Raw genomic sequence first — 19,409 nt, 5'->3', positions numbered from 1 at the left:
CGGGTGACACAACAGAATGGTCCCTTGGGATCTGGCACACATTTCAACTAAATTATTTTTAAACACCTCATGTCAACTGGGGAATGTTCTTTGTTTTTGCCTAATCCATTTGCGCATGATCTCGGCGTTAGTGTCAGCTAATGTGTGAAGAGCTGAGGGAATCCTAGACACGTTTTAAAAATGCAGCCGGCCCCTTTTGCGCGCAGGCAGCTGATGGTGCCTTTAGTGGCTCTATCGCATTGCCCAGATGCCCAACCACAGATGCCCATACATCTGTGCTGGATCACAAACGTAGTGAAACTGAAGTCCATGGTGTGGACTAGAAAAGTGGTTGGTGGACATGCTCCAGGATGAATGTTGATTCGAATACAAGCAAGGAAGAAAAAACATGCATGTGCATGGATTATGTAATGCTTTCCAGCATGCGTTTGTCCTTGAGCTTATTTACTCAATTTGATAAAATGCATTGCATATTTACAAATACTCCTTTTTGCATAGATTTCTCTTCAATTTGTGACCAACGCCTTGATAAATTTGGCCAGTTTACCGGAGCGTAAGTCACTCATAACAACGCGACTAAACGCTCAAGTTTTGTTCACATTGGATCATCATTACAAGAGTTATAGTGAACCCAATTTTACAGACAAACAGAAGGACAGACAAGCGATGCATTAATGCGTTGAACCTTAGTACAAAAGTAGTCAGGCAGCATAATTTCAGCGAGCCAGCATAGCAGATTGTCGAGGTGTAACGAATGATGCATCCCCTGGTGGCTCAACGGAGTGACAGTATCACACTTAAAGCTTTCGTGACTGCAGGAATTAAAATATTCTTGGGTCTTTCGGTAAAGTCACATAGATAGGTTCAAAGAAAATAACAAAACAGAACAAAAAACGACATTTTTTTCTCTTCATGGCGATTGCTTGTGTTGCAATCGAAACGCCGTAGTTTTTGGTTGTTATTTGCTTTGTTCTTTTCTTTGAACCTATCTACGTGACTTGACCAAAAGACCCACGAATTGGAGTTATCACAATTCAGGGTTGCAATTTGATTGACATTGTGATGAACTTAGCAGCGTCCAGTGGCCGTGGGAGAGTCGCGTAACTCATTGCGTAGAACGTGCAAATCAAAAACGTAATTGCTTACACGTTCACGTGCAATACGTGTATCCTTTGAACTGAATCACTTTTGTTCATGAAATAGATGCATCGTTGCATCTGGAGCGGGTCACACGATCTACGTGGACCTTTCTCACTCCTGCCACACGCAATGGCTTTTGGGTTATATTCCTTTGATGCCGAATGAGCCGAACCGAGCTCTATATCTCTCTCTCCACGCAAAGGTGGCCTTCGTTGCCGTCGATGGGAAAATGTGGAGCGAAGTCATTAGATTTCGATTTAAAGCTTTCGTGACTACAAGGATTCATCTTCTTTGGTTCTTTCGGTAAAGTCACGTAGAATGAGAATAAAATAATAAATTGATAAAATAAAATAACACAATAATATTCTCACGACGTTTCGGCCACAACACAAGCGGCCTTCATCAGGTGAAGGGGACGAGACTGTCTGGAGGACGTCGTGAGAATATTATTGTTATTTTATTTTATCAATTTATTATTTTATTCTCATTCTACGTGACTTTACCGAAAGAACCAAAGAAGACGAAGTCATTAGGTTTACCGATTCAGTGAGGCGTAAAAAAAAAGCCTTACACGAGCATGATTCAGTATGTGCAGGGAAAGCTGAGGAACCATAGGGTATGTGGAATCTGGTGACGTTTTCCTGGTGTGTCACGCACGTATGTAACCTAAGAAATGCACCTTCCGATTAGCACGGTTGGCTACGTACGAAATAAGTTCACCATACATACAAATGAATGCGACGTACTGTGGCAGCTTTGTGTGCACGATATCATGTGTAAGCGGAACCCCCTACTCGTTCTCTCCACACAAGAGAAAAAAAAGTGCTTGAGTCCGGTCGCCGATTGTCTCTCCTGACCAATATTACCCAACAGCATTTGTTTAATGCAAGCAAACTTTAGAGCAATCTTTGAACTTCTGGATCTGTTTATACTTTGTGACATAGCAATGTTAACCTATTGGACTGCGTCCTTCGGAGCCGGGTCATTTAACACATGCATACATAGATGAGAGATACATATGGATATATGAGTAAACAAGTTTGTACGGTCGATCTCGTGTTTGTTGTTGTTTCCATCCGAGTGCCAAACTTCATCACTTCTAAGAAATCAATCATCAAGCCACACCGCTTTCTTTCATCGAGTGCTACTCTAAAAGGCCCACTCACACAGTTTTCCCCAAGATTTTAAAGATATCCATTTGCATATTTCGAACCACGAGCCCCTCCCATCAGACTGCGCGGCACGTGGGACCTTCGATGTCCCCCTGTAAAATGGGGAACAGCCTCCGATTTGCCAACACGGACGTGCTGGGGAACGACAAAGAGAGGAGGGGAAAACTTCAGCATCGGCTTTTCATCGTACCTTCTCGATGCCAACCCGTCCCTCTTGAGCGCACTTCTAACCTCGCAAAAGACGCAGAAGCCACGAGGTTGACCACCGACAGGCCGCGTGATGACGACGGTGGATTCGTTCGACGTCGTGCGACGGGAGAATCGTAATTGGTTACGGGTTTGTTTTTCAAGTCGCGCTTTGAGATTTTGCGTGAAGGAAATATTTGCGTGCGCGTGTTTGTACCGCATGCAGTGTGAACAACGCAGGTTTCCATGAAGCTTGAGAGCCGATATATTTTTTGTTCAGTAATTACATTGTATCGAACGCACGTTGAATAATGCGCAGAGCTTGATAAAAAAAATGTTTTTAACAACACGCGAATGAAAAATATAACTGCATTACTTGATGCACCGGTTGGCATATTAGCCAGATGATATGCCTAATGATACGCTGGACTGTTAGTAAATACTATTGAAGTAAGAAAAAAAGGTATATACACATGTAGGATCAAATTCATCAAAGGGAAAACAAATATCCACCTAACTACCTCCAAATGATTGTCTAATGACATTGAAACTAAATTGTACGGTCATTTCGTATATAGAATGCAAAATTAGCTATTTATGTAAATATTGCATGACAGTGATTAAAGGGTTCATGATGGTTAAGCCTATTTACTGACATACGAGTTAATTAAGTGCAAACGAATATGCAAATGCGTCTTTATGAATAAAAATAACAAAGTGTAAATCCTACATGCTCGATGCACGCATGGCAAATTTTATAATTATTCAGGAGGTTTGCTTTAACATTCTCAAACATCAACTTAAGCCTCGCTAAAAATAGCTTCCCGCAGTCTCGATCTCGCGGCAAAGAAAAGATTCCATTCCATCGCGACCAAAGGCAGAAGTGGGAGAGAGAAAAACAATCTATTGAATTAGAATCGCACCATTCAGTGCATGTTTTGCATCAGTTAAGGAGGCATTTGATTCAGGGGCATATTATACAAGCATTTTATCCCGTTGCATGCCACGGAAACCCAAGCCACCTGAGTAAATTTGCTTCCGATTTTTTTTGTTGTGCCGCAGAAAGTAGGTCAGTGACCTATGTTCTAGGCTCCTTGTTATAATTGAGTAAACATATATATAAACGTTTAATGAACGGCTCTTGATTATTTTACAAGGTGTGTTGAGATTCATGCTCATTATTAAAAGCTTGCATTTTTTACGTGTGCAAATCTTATTGCACCGTCGGTTATTAAAATCTGCACGGTGTCTTTAATAAGGTGATATTAAACAATAGGTAGTTTTAATGGCATGTTTGCTTCATTCCTACGTTACGTGAGGGCTATTTAATGGCAATATGACCATGTTTACATTTAAGTATTTTACAGCCGCCAGCAATGGATTCTTACTTCATATTCGTGGACTGCGAACGTCATTGGGCACACATTTGAAGTTGAGAATTGTAATTTAATACATATACGTCATGATCAGCAGGAGTGTGAGCAAGCAATTGGCAGACGACACATGTGCCTTTTATGTCATTAATTAAATACAACGCTCAAGCCATGCCATCAATAATTTCCACGGTATATGATTTAAAGCGCCACGTTACAATGACTTCCGGTATATAACAAGGTTCCAGCTTTCGCACCTGGCTAATTTCCTTGGTAATTTTTTTTGTTTGAAAAATTGCGCTCATTATGCACCGGAAATTAGTCTGCATAGCTTGACTTGGCACGATTCATTTCAAGGCACATTAAATATATAAATATATGTCCGCGTAGCTGTTGTTAGGACATGCATTTACACGACGCTATAAACACGTGTTTGCATCTTCATACACACAACTGCACATGCAAGTGCATTTGTTTTCAACGTCCAATTACAAAACGCCGTGTGACCTTTTCGTGTGCCTGTGCTCGTCTGAATACAACAATGAAGGGGGGCCCTGTGAGGTCTGTGAGATCATTCTACCCAGGCCTTTGTGGGCTCAACTCCATATCTAAAGAAGGTGAGGAATGGTGGTGGTGGTAGTCGTTACCTATAATACTCTAGCCACATGTAAACATACATTGGAGGATTTATTTTTGGCAAAGATGAAATGCCAGATGTCCCCTATGGCCTGCTGTTCTAGATGTTGCCCAACGTGGTGACTCTAAATGAAAAAAAGTCATTGTATTCGGTGACTTTCATTCTGAAGTGCGTTATGATGTAAAAAAAACAATAGGTAGGGGCGATTTAGAAGGCGGTGCAGGGGAAGGACAACAAATCAAACACAAAAGTCGGTGCTAAGGAAATGAGTTTTCAATCCAAGAACAGTTTTCAATTCTAGATTTGAAGCTTTCGTGACTGCAAGGATCCATACTCTATGGTTCTATTCGGTAAAGTCACGTAGGTAAAAAAATAAAACAATCCAAACATGGGTTAGGTCATGTACAAAAAGTGTTGTAAACCCTTCTCCGCTCGACACAAGCAATGAATAAAAGTGTCACGCGAATTAAACGTGCCAATGTATTGCAGCTTCAGCAGCACCACCAGTGCATTGTTGTTATTGGATGGGTACGGCGTTTTGCCAGGAGATATTATCCAGCATCCTCACGTTAACAGGAGGCAGCTACATTTCCAGGAATATTATGGACTTGCACCAAGATCAATGCTTCCACACATCATTACTTTTCGATTTAAAGCTTTCGTGACTGCAAGGATTCATCTTCTTTGGTTCTTTCGGTAAAGTCACGTAGAATGAGAATAATAAAATAAAACAATAAAATTCTCACGACGTTTCGGCCACAACACAAGTAGCCTTCTTCAGGTGAAGGAACAAAACTGTCGAGACGACAGAACTTTAATGAACGCTGCTAAGATTCGTAACGTCTTTTAAGCTGGTTGAAAGAAGTGAGGCACCTTGACAAAGGGGTTTACATATCAAACAGGATAATTTATTATTGAAATAGCCGAGGGATTAGCTTGTGACTGGTCACAGAAATAGCTATGTTAAAGTCAAAGCCTACACATCCACAGAGGCACCTAGTACAAATCAAACAGGAGAATTTAGCATTGAAATAGCTGAGGGATTAGCTTGTGACTGGTCAACGAAATAGCTATTTCGTTGACCAGTCACAAGACAGTTTTGTTCCTTCACCTGAAGAAGGCTACTTGTGTTGTGGTCGAAATGTCGTGAGAATTGTATTTTTGTTATTTTATTCTCATTCTACATGACTTTACCGAAAGAACCAAAGAAGATGAATCCTTGCAGTCACGAAAGCTTTAAATCGAAAAGTAATGATGTGTGGAAGCATTGATCTTGGTGCAAGTCCATAATATTCCTGGAAATGTAGCTGCCTCCTGTTAACGTGAGGATGCTGGATAATCTCCTGGCAAAACGCCGTACCCATCCAATAACAACAATGCACTGGTGGTGCTGCTGAAGCTGCAATACATTGGCATGTTTAATTCACGTGACACTTTTATTCATTGCTTGTGTCGAGCGGAGAAGGGTTTACAACACTTTTTGTACATGACCTAACCCATGTTTGGATTGTTCTTTTATTTTTTACCAACGTGACTTTCCCGAATAGAACCATAGAGTATGGATCCTTGCAGTCACGAAAGCTTCAAATATAGAATTGAAAACTGTTCTTGGATTTAAAACTCATTTCCTTAGCACTGATTTTTGTGTTTGATTTGTTGTCCTTCTCCTGCACCGCCTTCTAAATCGCCCTTACCTATTTTTTTACATCATAACGCACTTCAGAATGAAAGTCACCGAATACAATGACTTTTTTTCATTTAGAGTCGACACGAAATAGCTATTTCGTTGACCAGTCACAAGTTAATCCCTCAGCTATTTCAATGCTAAATTATCCTGTTTGATTTGTACTAGGTGCCTCTGTGGATGTGTAGGCTTTGACTTTAACATAGCTATTTCTGTGACCAGTCACAAGCTAATCCCTCAGCTATTCCAATAATAAATTATCCTGTTTGATATGTAAACCCCTTTGTCAAGGTGCCTCACTTCTCTCAACCACCTTAAAAGACGTTACGAATCTTAGCAGCGTTCATTAAAGCTGTCGTCCCGACAGTTTTGTTCCTTCACCTGAAGAAGGCTACTTGTGTTGTGGCCGAAACGTCGTGAGAATTTTATTGTTTTATTTTTTTATTTTATTTTCATTCTACGTGACTTTACCGAAAGAACCAAAGAAGATTAATCATTACTTTTGTATGGCAGGTATAAGCATGGAGCACCAGCTGGTCTTTGTAGTGACTGAGCAGTGGATGGGAGCCCATTTCCATGACCCCAGCTCCGACAACGGAGCTGATCTGTTTACCAACCATAGGCCGGTCATTTGGATTTGCGCCTATCATTTGGATGACGTGGCCTACTGGTAGCATGTATGCTGCTTGTTACAGAGTTTCATGGCTTGACTCCATAAGGCGCCGTGAGTCATACTGTAGGTTTATTTTTCCGTAAAAATGCGCGGTCTGCTTCACGTCTGATGACAAAAATCCCATTACACCGTTTGCAAGAGTTCGTCATTGTGTGCCCGTATCGTGGTACAAATTTGCTCCCCCCCCCTTCCCCCCGCAAAACAAACACCTCCAACTTTTTTTCACCTGATGAAGGCTGCTTGTGTTGTGGCCGAAACGTCGTGAGAATTTTATTGTGTTATTTTATTTTATCAATTTATTATTGTATTCTCATTCTACGTGACTTTACCGAAAGAACCAAAGAAGACCTCCAACTTTACTAATTTGGAATCTATGTAAGCAATAATCACCCCATACTGCAAAAACACCTGGCAAGATCCTCCTGACAGAGAGCCATGAGACTCAGTGAGGCTATACGGGCGAGGGGGGGGGGGATATTTGTCTCACTGATAGGTGCTGCTCGCTAACAGCACTTGCCTCAACAGTCTGTTAAGGCTTTGCGGGGGGGGGGGGGAGTTTTTGTCTTTGTCTCATCCAGGCAGTGTGCGGCGGTGACGTCAGCCGCATCCCACATCGTCGAGCCGTGTTAGTGCGTCACATTGACGTCACGCCTCCCCCTCCACCTGCACGGGATACGGAATCATACCTGTTTATATTTTTTTTTAAAAGTTTTGCTCGCTGGCTGGCTGGCTAGAGGGGGAGAGGTCATGTCCAAAGACGTGGCAGGCTGCTAGTTTTTTTTACGTGTGTGTGTAAGGATCCAGTGTTTACAGACTGCCTGTCTAATTATGATTTTGCAACTGATTCTGAACACTCTCCACACCTGAATACACTCAGACACAATGCCAGAGATCGTATCACTGGTGAATGTCATTCGTCATTTCGCCTCGCACGCCATTCCACTTGCAAGGGATGATCCATCAACTCCTCGCGTTTACTCCTGAGAGACACAGCACGGGAAAACATATTGATGTATTATGGGTTGAATGCGTGTGTGGCCGAATAAGCCACTCCTGTAAGGTGCTCTTGGATTTTAGGAAGGTCTAAGATGGTGTAATGGCTAAGCTCGCATATTTTAATGAAGATAAATGGGAGTTATGAGAAAGCATTCCCTTGTCTGGAGATCACTGGAGGTTTCACAGTATACGGGTTGTTTAAGGTTAATGTGCGCTGTCCGTTCTAAGGTAACCGCGTAAGAACGGCGCAGTTACGGCAAACAACATCCGAAAAACTCCTTCACGAAGCTCTCGGCACACGGAGCGAAACGTCGGGCAATGGTGCCGAGCAACACGTGGGCACGACCCCAAAAAAATAAAAAAAATAAACACCGCACGGATCGGAGAGCTACGTGGCACAAACCGCAAAAAAAATACCGACGCCAGTTACCTAACAGCGGTGCAGAAAGCAGTCTGGGCATTTCTAAAGAGAGTGGCCTCTAAGTTTGTCACGTGTGTGTGTGTTGTGGCAGGGACAGAGCGTTGCGTTATTAAGTTGTCTTGCGAAGGAGAATGTACATCAGCCGGTTTGACATTCGGGTGGTGAGCTTTGGTAACCGTTCTGTGGGGCGCGTGTCTCTAATGCAGTGGCTCAATCGGTTTATAAAATGCATGAGTCGGTAGCAAGAAAACAAAAACATTGAGGGATGTGAAATCAGATATCTTTAAATGCGGAGTACATATTCCTAACGAATTCTATACTTCTGCCATTAAGGAATTAGAACGCCAATGGCGAGAAAAAGCAAGTGTGCGTTGCAGGGGAATACTCAGAAAAACGGGGGTCTGTTTTCATGCTGGGAACTTCTTCAGAAGCTGTCCCTGAAGGAGTTCCCGGCACGTGCAACACTGTGCTAAACAAACGCCGCAAACCGAAAAAACATCAGAGAGTTTACACGCGGTGGTGGATGCACACGTGGTCTGTAATCCAGCGCCGTGGAGGCAGCGAGGCTTTGGGATTGGTGGATCACCGCACGAACGTCGTGAAACTCCCTTCCTGTGGGCGTCGAGGAGGTACTAAACCCTGGCTTACCAGGAGAATGTGGTACAACAAATTATATGGACTCTCACACATCCGTCTAGGATAGGTGGAGTGTTGTCCCCTAGCGCGCGTCGGTTTTATTTCAGTTGCTGCGTTTCCCTCCCGCATGTAAACACTCATTAATCAGCTGATAAGACCTCAACATATAGAGATGACCACAGAGCTTGTACAATTGTTGGCACCAGATCACTGCCTGGCTGCCATCCCACTTGCCCTTGGTTCCTCCTCTTACTTATATTTTTTCGTGCTTTGTTTACCTTTCCTATACTTTTATCTCCTATCATGCTTTTGTAGTGTTTGCTATTGTAACGTTCTGATCAGCCCCTGCTGGACATCTGTGAAAACGACCTTTACAGCTCATCGGATTCCTCCAGTCTAAATACATATTCTGATTCTGACCTTTCCAGCCGTTCTCTGTCTTCCGGGAATGAGTGAACGCTGTGTGATGGCGCGATACAATTTGATGCTATAAGACCATTGCCACGAAAGCTACACAGTCGGAAAATTACGGCATATTTCATCCTCTTCACTCCCACATTTTTTTTTTACAATAGTGCAGGTTAACAATGAACAAGCCTTATACGTTACACTGTCAATGGAATGGTTGGCTTTTGTGGGTTTGCGTGTAGACGTAATAGTTCAAAAGCATGCATCCAGAATAATTTTACTAAATGTTTAATGTACAGTGTGTTTTGAATCAATATCTCGGTCGCATTTCCAAATGGCTACTGTCATTGGGGGTCACTCTAATGTCACTTCTAGTTCTGCAAGAGGGGGGGAAAAACCCCTTGGCAATTCCAAAATACATCACTATGTTTACAAAATGTGGTATGAATGTCAAGGAATTCAATATCTCATCCAACATCAAATGAGGTCACTGTGAGGGATGTCTATTCCTGAATCTCGTAAGCCCTAATAACTCCAACAACACGAGCTCAAATTTCCCACAAATATTTGTGTTATATCAACAGCATCAATATCTCATCTGAAACCAAAGATGGTCAGCAAAATATCGCTTCCCCTTCCGTATAGACTCCTGATCTATAGCTCAGCCACACACCGTTACATTTCCATGGAGTTTTACATGTGCACTCCCAGCGTGCAATATCTTTTACCCTATAATATGCGCGGCGAGCAAAATGTCTGCCTGATACTATGGAGGGGGGGAATAAGAGGATGCACCTGAGATGGTTTTGTCCATGGAGTTGAGCTTTTCAAGTTGGTATGAATGAATGCACCATTGGATTGTCATATATTAGCACTGCGTTTTTTTACGTTTTGTAAGCCGATATGCATCGATTTGGGCAAATACGCTTGAAGTGAGGAAGCAAGCTGACATTGTGTTGTAAAATGAAAATGACACATGTTCAATTTGTAATGATTACACACTTGATTTTCCATCCTGGGCCTTACAACGCAACATTTCACACATGTAAATTGTGCTATGTGTGTGTGTGTGTACATGTTCCCATTTCCATGAAAAAACGCTTAGACACGGCGATAAAATGGAAATTTAAAAACATCAATGTAAAGTGTGAAAGTAACGTTTTAAAGATATAATTACGAAGGTAGTATGCCCCCGCAGTACTGCACTGCAATGTGTCACAATAGGCGGTACATTGAAGGCGCCGAACGACATTAACTCTGAACGGCTTACGGAATAAAAATGTTCTTGTAACTTTCAGACGAAGTGGAGCGAGGGAAATTAGCCATCGCACCACAGCATACGGTGACAGTGAAATATGATGGCAGGCTGATGGCTCGGTACTGCTGATGCGAGCGCAGACGAGGCATCCTGCAAAGCGTGATTTGGCGCACGGCACGTGAGGGGCCTCGTCGCAATAACTTTTCCTCGTCGGGTCAAGGTGGGTGAAGCAAGATTTTGCCGATGGCTTAATGAGCCGGAAGCATATTATTGGCACCCCATTAATTATCATCTTGCCATCAAACTGCTCATCAGCGTTTTCTCATTTTGCATTGAACGATACTGAAAGTGATCTGCTTAGCAGAGCCCGTAACACGCTCCTTGATTAATTTACCATATCAAAAAGCAGGGGAGAGGAGAGAAAAAAAACGCGTAACCGTGTCGTTGCCTGTTTTTTTTTATATAGAATATTATCATTTAATTTGCAGGAAAGCAAGCAGCACATATACACGTGTGTAACAGTGGGTGCCTCTAGCTGTGGCGTGGTAAACAATAACGGTGAAAGGGAGAGGAATGGGGGGAAACGGGAATGATACGGAGGGGGAGAAAAGAAAGAGGGAAAGAGTGACGGACAGTGAGTACATAATGGGGTGAGAGGTTCAGTCCCGAAAGTGAGTCAGCACAATGGGACCATATCTTCCTATAAAGCATTAGCGGAGCGCTGCGACGAAGCCCCCAAGACATTCTGGAGTGTGTAAAACGCCAGGGCCACACGTTTTAAAATGAACGCTATCTTCACTCGAGCGAGCCTGATAAAGAGGTTTCCTCATCTGTGCTGGGTTTTTTTTTCTCTCTCCCCCAAACGATGTTACCAAAGGTTAAGCGGGGGTCACGAAGCGATGAGTAAAAACATAAATTCACGGCGCATGCACCGACTCGCCCGGAGCCACGTTGGGTGCCCCCAGAGAAGGTCTCAGCGCTTCCAGAAGTCTCACTTCTACCCTTTCAGCAAATCCACAATCCTCCCCCCACACCACCCCACAATGTCAATGAGCCTCACGGTTTTTTTGTTTAAGAGTCTCATCCCAAACGTTTTTTTTTTGCCTTTATTTCTAAGAGAAAGCTCTCCATGAGCTGGCAATATCCGTTCGGTTTGCGTGAAGTAATTGGACCGAGCGCCGCGGGTTTTTTCGCGCGTGGCCTTATCTCTCTGAGTCAATCTTGGATGTCCATTGCTCCGTGGATCATACCGTCTTGACCTTTGTGGCGTGCGCAAGTTGAGACACGATGCTAATGGTCATTGATTGGAGTGGCAGAGTTAAGCTCAGCGTTTGCGCTTTCTTCCAATTGGTGATGCACAGATCACAGGCTCGCCCCCCCCCCCCACCACCATCAATCCCTTGCCATATGTTCAAAGCGCTATCTGCCCTACTTTATATCCAAGGACCAATACGTATATTAAACTAAACATTAATATTTTGTATTTTACTAGGTAAGGCACGCCGAGCTATATTGCTCTTTTTCAGAAGCGAACCAACCACAAATGATAGCTCAACGAAGTGGCTATTCACGTGGAAATGTGTAGCTGCCAAATGCTTTAAACGCGCGACGTTGATTCTAAATGTGGAGGGGAAAACCCGGAGAAAATCCCATGCGACCGTGGGAAAAACATTCAAACTTCAAATATACCGGCGTCAGGGTCGGGATCAACACTCCCGACCTGCTGTCTACCAGGTGGGGTAGTTATCATCACGCCTCCGCAAAGACATGTTAACTATGTATATACAAGAGGGATGAATTTCAGATTTAAACATTTGGGAATTTTATACAATATTTTTTTTTTATCCCTTTCAGATTTTGGCATATTCCGAAAGTTTACATTACGAAATGCTTCGTCATGATTTGTGCAAGTAAAATTAAAGTCACCGTACCCCACGTGACTCCAATTTGGATGAGGAAAGCACACAATATGAATGGCGTCATATCCTGACGCATTATTTCGGAATCCATCTGGAAAATAATACATTTCGATTATCCAAAATGTCGCGTCGAGGGCTGATGTTTTTGTTTTATTTGTTTTATTAATCTGAAAATCCGAAAAAATATCGTTAATATAACGATGACAAAAACCACTTTGCAACACGCGCACATTTTGTAAAACGAACAAGTTGTTGAGAATAGGTTTTTCCCCTTTTATCTGTCAACAAAACAGGTGTTAAGTTGTTAAAACACCAGACTGAAACCTTTTACAAGGAATCATGTCTGCATTAACCACAATACTTGTGGTCAAAATGCAAAAAAAACACTCTGATAATATATGCATTGTTTCGATTTAAAGCTTTCGTGACTGCAAGGATTCATCTTCTTTGGTTCTTTCGGTAAAGTCACGTAGAATGAGAATAAAATAATAAATTGATAAAATAAAATAACACAATAAAATTCTCACGACGTTTCGGCCACAACACAAGTGGCCTTCATCAGGTGAAGGGACGAGACTGTCTGGAGGACAGCGCTCCAGACAGTCTCGTCCGATTGGTCCACACCAGAGACAGCTTTCTTTTGAAACACAGAGACATCGGCCTTCGCTCCCATCTCTTATTTAAAGCAAACATTCTCGCATGTACCCTACCGTGTTATTCACGTCCGACCTCAATCACAGCCGACTCAATGGGGGCAATTATATTCTCTGATAATAAGAATGAATAATGCCTTCGGCCAAGATTTGTCTCTCCACAGAATTATATATCCATAATAGAGGTTTTTGGGTTAGATTACGTAAATATAAATGTGTCGTTAAACCCGCCACCACCCGACACAGAAAATTAGTAAGGTTTGTCACGTAAACAGAACACGCCAATTCGTTACTAGTTCAGCACACCAATGTGTTGGAGAGTAAACCCACAACATTTACCATTCGATTTTTTTTTTACACAACACATTAAATGCACAGCCTTCTGAGAATACATTTCATTACCAACATTGGTTCAATATAAGAAAACTCTGGACTGGTTTCAACATTCAGCATCTCATCAGCAGAGTCAGGTTTGCTTACACTGTGCCATGGCTGGTGCACTTCCCAATGTTTATAGGCAAGGACACTTTCTATAAGAAAAGGGTCCTAGTTTTATGCAAAATTGCAGAATGCATAACAAGAAATAATCGACAGCATCATCTGCCCAGAAAGTTCATGATTAAATAAATAATGCATTATTCACATATTTGTCTCTCCACATACAATTGTTTTTTTTTATCACATTAAAGGTGTGGATGCAGCCCGCATGAGCCGATCTGCAGGCATCCATTAGTTTGTTTCGCTTGCCTGTGCTAAGAGCAATAATATTTGTGTTGCAAGAGATTACCTGGGGGGAAATGGCACTGCATTAATCACCGAGATCATTATCTTAATACGAGTAACCTGATTAAAATAATATCATCACCGCATTTGTCTTTGCATTGAACCCAGAGTTTAGCAACTCCTATCATTGTGCGCATTGTTCTGATTTTCTGGTAAATTATAACTAATATGATACTAACCATGCTGCAATTTAAAATATATACGTAAATAGACCCCTCCCCCGGTTCTGTGTCTCCACATACAAATAAAGTGTTTTGCAGTAATCAGCCTGTTCGCTTTCCAGACCACGATGACCGCAAAGCTCCATTTTTTTTAAGCATGCAAGCAAGGACACATGCACACTCACGACCGGTTTCAACCTTCAGGGTCTCATCAGCACGGTCAAACGTGTTAGACAAACGCCGCTGGGTCATCGGATGTCATCAGCAAGAGCACTCCTCTATGAAAAAAAACAACAACAACGGGGCACGGTTCAACGTAAAAAGCAACATGGAGCGTTAAAACATTCACTCGTAAATGCGACGGCGCTGTTCTCCCGGTTCTTTCTTCACGTCCTTGCCACGTGGCCTACCCAGTGGCTTTCCGTCACGTTTCGCCGGCACGTCTCAAAGCGCCGCCATCGCAATGCAAATGAAAAGGTTAAAACTGATTGAGCTTTTTGCGATCAACTTATTGTACGGCGGCTACAGCGGAGCCCAACTGTGATTACCGTAGGGTTTTCCAGGACCCCGTTGGGTGTGAGGAGGTATGGTTCCATATTTGTCTGATAATGGTAATTAAGTAAGATTGTAATGTTAATGAATTCATCTCAGGATATTTTTTTCGCCCGCGTATTAATGAATTCCCTAGGCACTGGGATATACTGTATGATGAAAGAGACGTATTTTTTTATTTTCTAAATATAGAATTGTTGAATGTATAAAGAGCACACTCACACACACACGTCTTTAAAAAAAAACGTGCTAAGTATTCCCATCACAGTGTTAGGACTCACAATTTTTCAAATATTTGCATAGCCTTTAGACAATAGCCCTTCCAATGTATAAAGATATAACACTGAGATGTCTTAAATCGAGCGTACGCATGTCCCTATCATCCTGTGCATTGATTCTGTTCAGAGAGAATAATTCAAATTAGCCCTTTTCAAACGGAGTAGGCTTTCACGACCAATATTATTCATGACAGAGATTTATTTTTTAATTAAATTGCATGAATGTAAATGTTTCGTAACTAATTGGCACGTATTGTTCACGTGACAAACCCAACTAATTTGCTGTGTCGGGTGGAGGTGGATTTAGAACACGTTTCATTTATGCGATCAAAACCCACAAAAATACTTCATCATGAGCGGTGGGCAAAATGAATAAATAAAACACCGAGGTGGCTTTACAATTTTCAGGTGTGGCGGTTGAAACCATGAGTGACTTTTTTAAAATCCCACCATCTCTGTCCACCCAGCAGTATACATGGGTGCATCACAGTTGTTTGACTGGCAGGTCGTGTGCGGTGGGGTGAGGTGTGGGTACACCCACCTCTTACAATTAAAGTTCAGCGTGGAAGAGTAGGCCAATTTGCTCCGTAGATGGGCTTTCTGAAGCTCCCTGTAGTGGAGGCCCAATCCGTCCGCAAGGGACCATGAGCAATATTTTGTACGACTGCTTCTTTACAGTCTTCACTTTTTTACATGTTTTCTCGTTGTTATTATTAGTGGGCACAAGTAAATAATTCAGTTTTTGGGTAAATTTTACACACACACACCTTTAGGCTAGCAGGAGTGGTGCAGTAGTTAAGCGCAAAGCACTGTGGATCTAATAATAGGGGTTTTCCCCTTTTTTCTGGCAACAAAACTGAACTCTTTTTACGAGGATTCATGTCTGCATTAACCACAATACCTGCAGTCAAAATGCAAACAAAAAACATACTATGATAATATATGCATTGTCCTTGAAACTGATTGGTCCACACCAAGGGACGGCTTTCTTTTGAGCCTCGACCCAATTGGTGCTCGACCGAGGCTCAAAAGAAAGCCGTCCCTTGGTGTGGACCAATCAGTTTCAAGGACAATGCATCATATATTATCATAGTATGTTTTTTGTTTGCATTTTGACTGCAGGTATTGTGGTTAATGCAGACATGAATCCTCGTAAAAAGGGTTCAGTTTTGTTGCCAGAAAAAAGGGGAAAACCCCTATTATTACATTTTGGTACTGGCAAAGGATGTCTAATGATGTAAACACTGTGGATCTGTCCACCAGAGTTTGCTTCACGGCCGTGGCTAACATCGCTGGCGAGCAAAATTTCCCGCACCTCCGATTAGCACGGTTGGCTGCATACGGTGCGAAAGAAGTTCAACGTGCAAACTCTAAATCAGTCCTGAGAATGGTGAAGCACTGTCAAAACATCCCCCCATGGGCAACAGTATCACGGGTCCTTCATCCAGAAATGAATTGACAGAGGGCTGCAATACAATTACATCATATTATGCCAGTGCATTGTCAAGAGCAATGACTGTTTTATTGTAGTCATAAAAATATAGTAGCAGTAGTGGTCATAGTGGGGAGCGGTGGCATAGTGAGCTTGGAGTTGTCTTCGTAAAATCTCCAGCATTATCCACAAAATAGAAAGTGTTTCTTTTAAGTAAAGTCACGTAGGTATAAAACTAAATAAATCACTACGTGACATTACCAAAAGAACTAAAGAGTATGGATTCCTGCAGTAATGAAAGCTTCAAATCAAGATTGTTTCTTTTAAGTGGAGGTATGTTTAAGTGAACGTTTTAAGTCAGTGCTGATTGTATTAAAGTAGACTTTGCAAGAATTTTCACAACTCTTTTCCATATCATCTTTGCACAGCCTTAACAATGTTATAATGAAATCATTTGCGCTGGTATATTTCTCTTGGCAAAATAAATAATTACATCTGCCTCGGGATTAATTACACATCTTAAATGAGAAAAATCAAGGATGACAGCACGATATCGAAGAGAATAACTATAACTTTGCATATAAACCTGGACGCCTTTGCACGTAAAAAAACAATTGCAGGATTTCTGTCATTTCAATATGATACTAATATCGAATATATACCAAAGTGTGTGTGTGTGAGGGGGGGGGGGGGCACATTGATGAGCGCACTGCACTATAAACCTCGTGACTGAAGTTCAATTCCGGGTCGTGGCTAACGTAACTGGCGAGTGAAATCTGAACCGGTCAGTAAGTTGATGTATAAACTCTGTGATAAGCTAGTCTCTCACGAGTGAGGTCCTCCTCCCACTCGTCATGCTCAACCCCACACTGACCAGCGTGGTGAAGCACCGTGGAACAAATCCCCATGACCAACACGACGTCGGGGTAGGCCTTCATCCAGCAGTGGATTGACAAAGGGGCTGTAACCGATTATGAATTATATAACTCAATGGATCATCATCACACACACACACACAATGCCAACCTCTTGCAATTCATTGTAATTGAAACGATATGTTGGAAATAATCCGCATAAAAGTATGGACAGTAGTTGTTTAATGGACACCCAACATTTGGGGCAGTGTTTAAAGACGCTTGTGGGTTAGTGGCCGGATTTCCCTTTCGCAGGAACCTCTCGTGTAAAAAAAAAAGAATGGAGTGTGCGCTCGTGTGTCCCACCACTGCGACACAACACGGAGAATGATACAGGAGCTGCTGGTGCAGTTGACTTCTCAGTACGAATGCATCACGGTGTTTTAGCTCATGACATTGTGTCGTGTTTATGTAATTCACCTTCAAAGCGTTACTCGATACCCTATCTATAATGCAATGACTCGTCGTCCCTGCACCCTGTCCCCAACACCACAGTGCGCACGACATGTGCTCAGAATCACGGTCTTTTATTTGAACAGGTCGAATCCGATGAGCTGTGAAGTTATTTTTCAGAGATGCCCAACTCAACGCAATCGTCAATAGCAGCAACCTACAAGGCAACATCTAACACGATGTTGTGGGCAATGTCTCTTTTGCATAATAAATAGCTGCTGCTCGCTGCTGCTCCGTGCTGCCCGCTGCTGCTCCGTGCTGCTCCGTGCTGCACCATGCTTCTCCATGCTTCTCGCTGTTGCTCCGTGCTGCACCATGCTGCTCGCTGCTGCTCCGTGCTGCACCATGCTTCTCCATGCTTCTCGCTGCTGCTCCGTGCTGCACCATGCTTCTCCATGCTGCTCGCTGCTGCTCCGTGCTGCACCATGCTGCTCGCTGTTGCTCCGTGCTGCACCATGCTTCTCCATGCTGCTCGCTGCTGCTCCGTGCTGCACCATGCTTCTCCATGCTGCTCGCTGCTGCCGCTCGCTACCGCCCGCTGCACACTACTCGCTCCTCGCTGCCGCTGCTGCTCTCTGCCACTGCTGCTCACTACTCGCTCCTTGCTGCTGCTCCTTGCTGCTGCTCGCTGCTGCTGCTTGCTACCACTGCTGCTCATTGCCACTACTGCTCACTGCTATTGCTCACTGCTATTGCTCACTGCTATTGCTCACTGCTATTGCTCGCTGCTTGCCGCTGCTACGAAGATGGGCCACTGCGAATGTGTCGAGTTCGTGTTATTTGTGCTGCAGCAGCACGACGACGAACTGCAGTATCGCATCAACAAAACAAATTGTAACACTGCAATCGAGATGTGTTGTCTGGAAAGATTTGTATATATATAAAAAAAAAACTTTTTTCATTTATACTGTATGGATAATAAAGCTCAAGTAATACATAATATAGAGTGGCAAATACTTAACGTATATTTCAGTCGTCAACATAGGCAGTATTACACATCAAATAACACAACATCTCAGCTGGCAACTCCATCAATAACTTTATAAATGAGAATACTCAAGCAGCCAGCCCCCCCCCGCCACTCCCAAAAACAAAAGCAAGATTTTGTTTTAGTCGTCTCCCAATGTCGCGATGTCATCCTGCACGCGTGCGGGATGACGACTAGCTGCAAGAGCTTGCTTTCGTCGTCAGCCACTCATCCCATCAACATTCAGCGCCATCCATTGCCGGTCATTGGGCTCGTGTCCAAAACACGCAGCAGCAAAAAAAACGGGCAAGACATCAAACCCACAGGCTGCATTGATTGGACACCACCGTCCCCTCCTCCCCGCATCAGTCGATCTGGCACGTTACATCCCGGGACCATTGAACACGAGGATGACATCCAGCGAGAAGGCCCCAAGCCCCTGTTCGTAGCACACCGGCCCTCACTAACTCTCCCATTACTAACGCGACGGAGCGGGCGAACACGGGAGACGCAGCATTAAACACCGAGTCGGATTGGCACCTGGTGTACGCTCAACACAAGAAGACCATCGAGCGTCGTTGTGGAGATCGTCAATGAAAAACATGAGCCATGCCCGCCTCCTTCCAATATTTTTGCTTCTCCACGTAAAACAACAATTAAGTATTTTTTTTGTATTAATTGAACGTATTGAATTATATCTGTAAAATTGTGCG

The sequence above is a fragment of the Petromyzon marinus genome, chromosome 22 (genome assembly GCF_048934315.1).
Source record: "Petromyzon marinus isolate PM22_M1 ecotype Great Lakes invasive population chromosome 22, UKy_Petmar_22M1.pri1.0, whole genome shotgun sequence".
Taxonomy (NCBI): Eukaryota; Metazoa; Chordata; class Hyperoartia; order Petromyzontiformes; family Petromyzontidae; genus Petromyzon; species Petromyzon marinus.
This window is presented reverse-complemented; position numbering follows the sequence as displayed.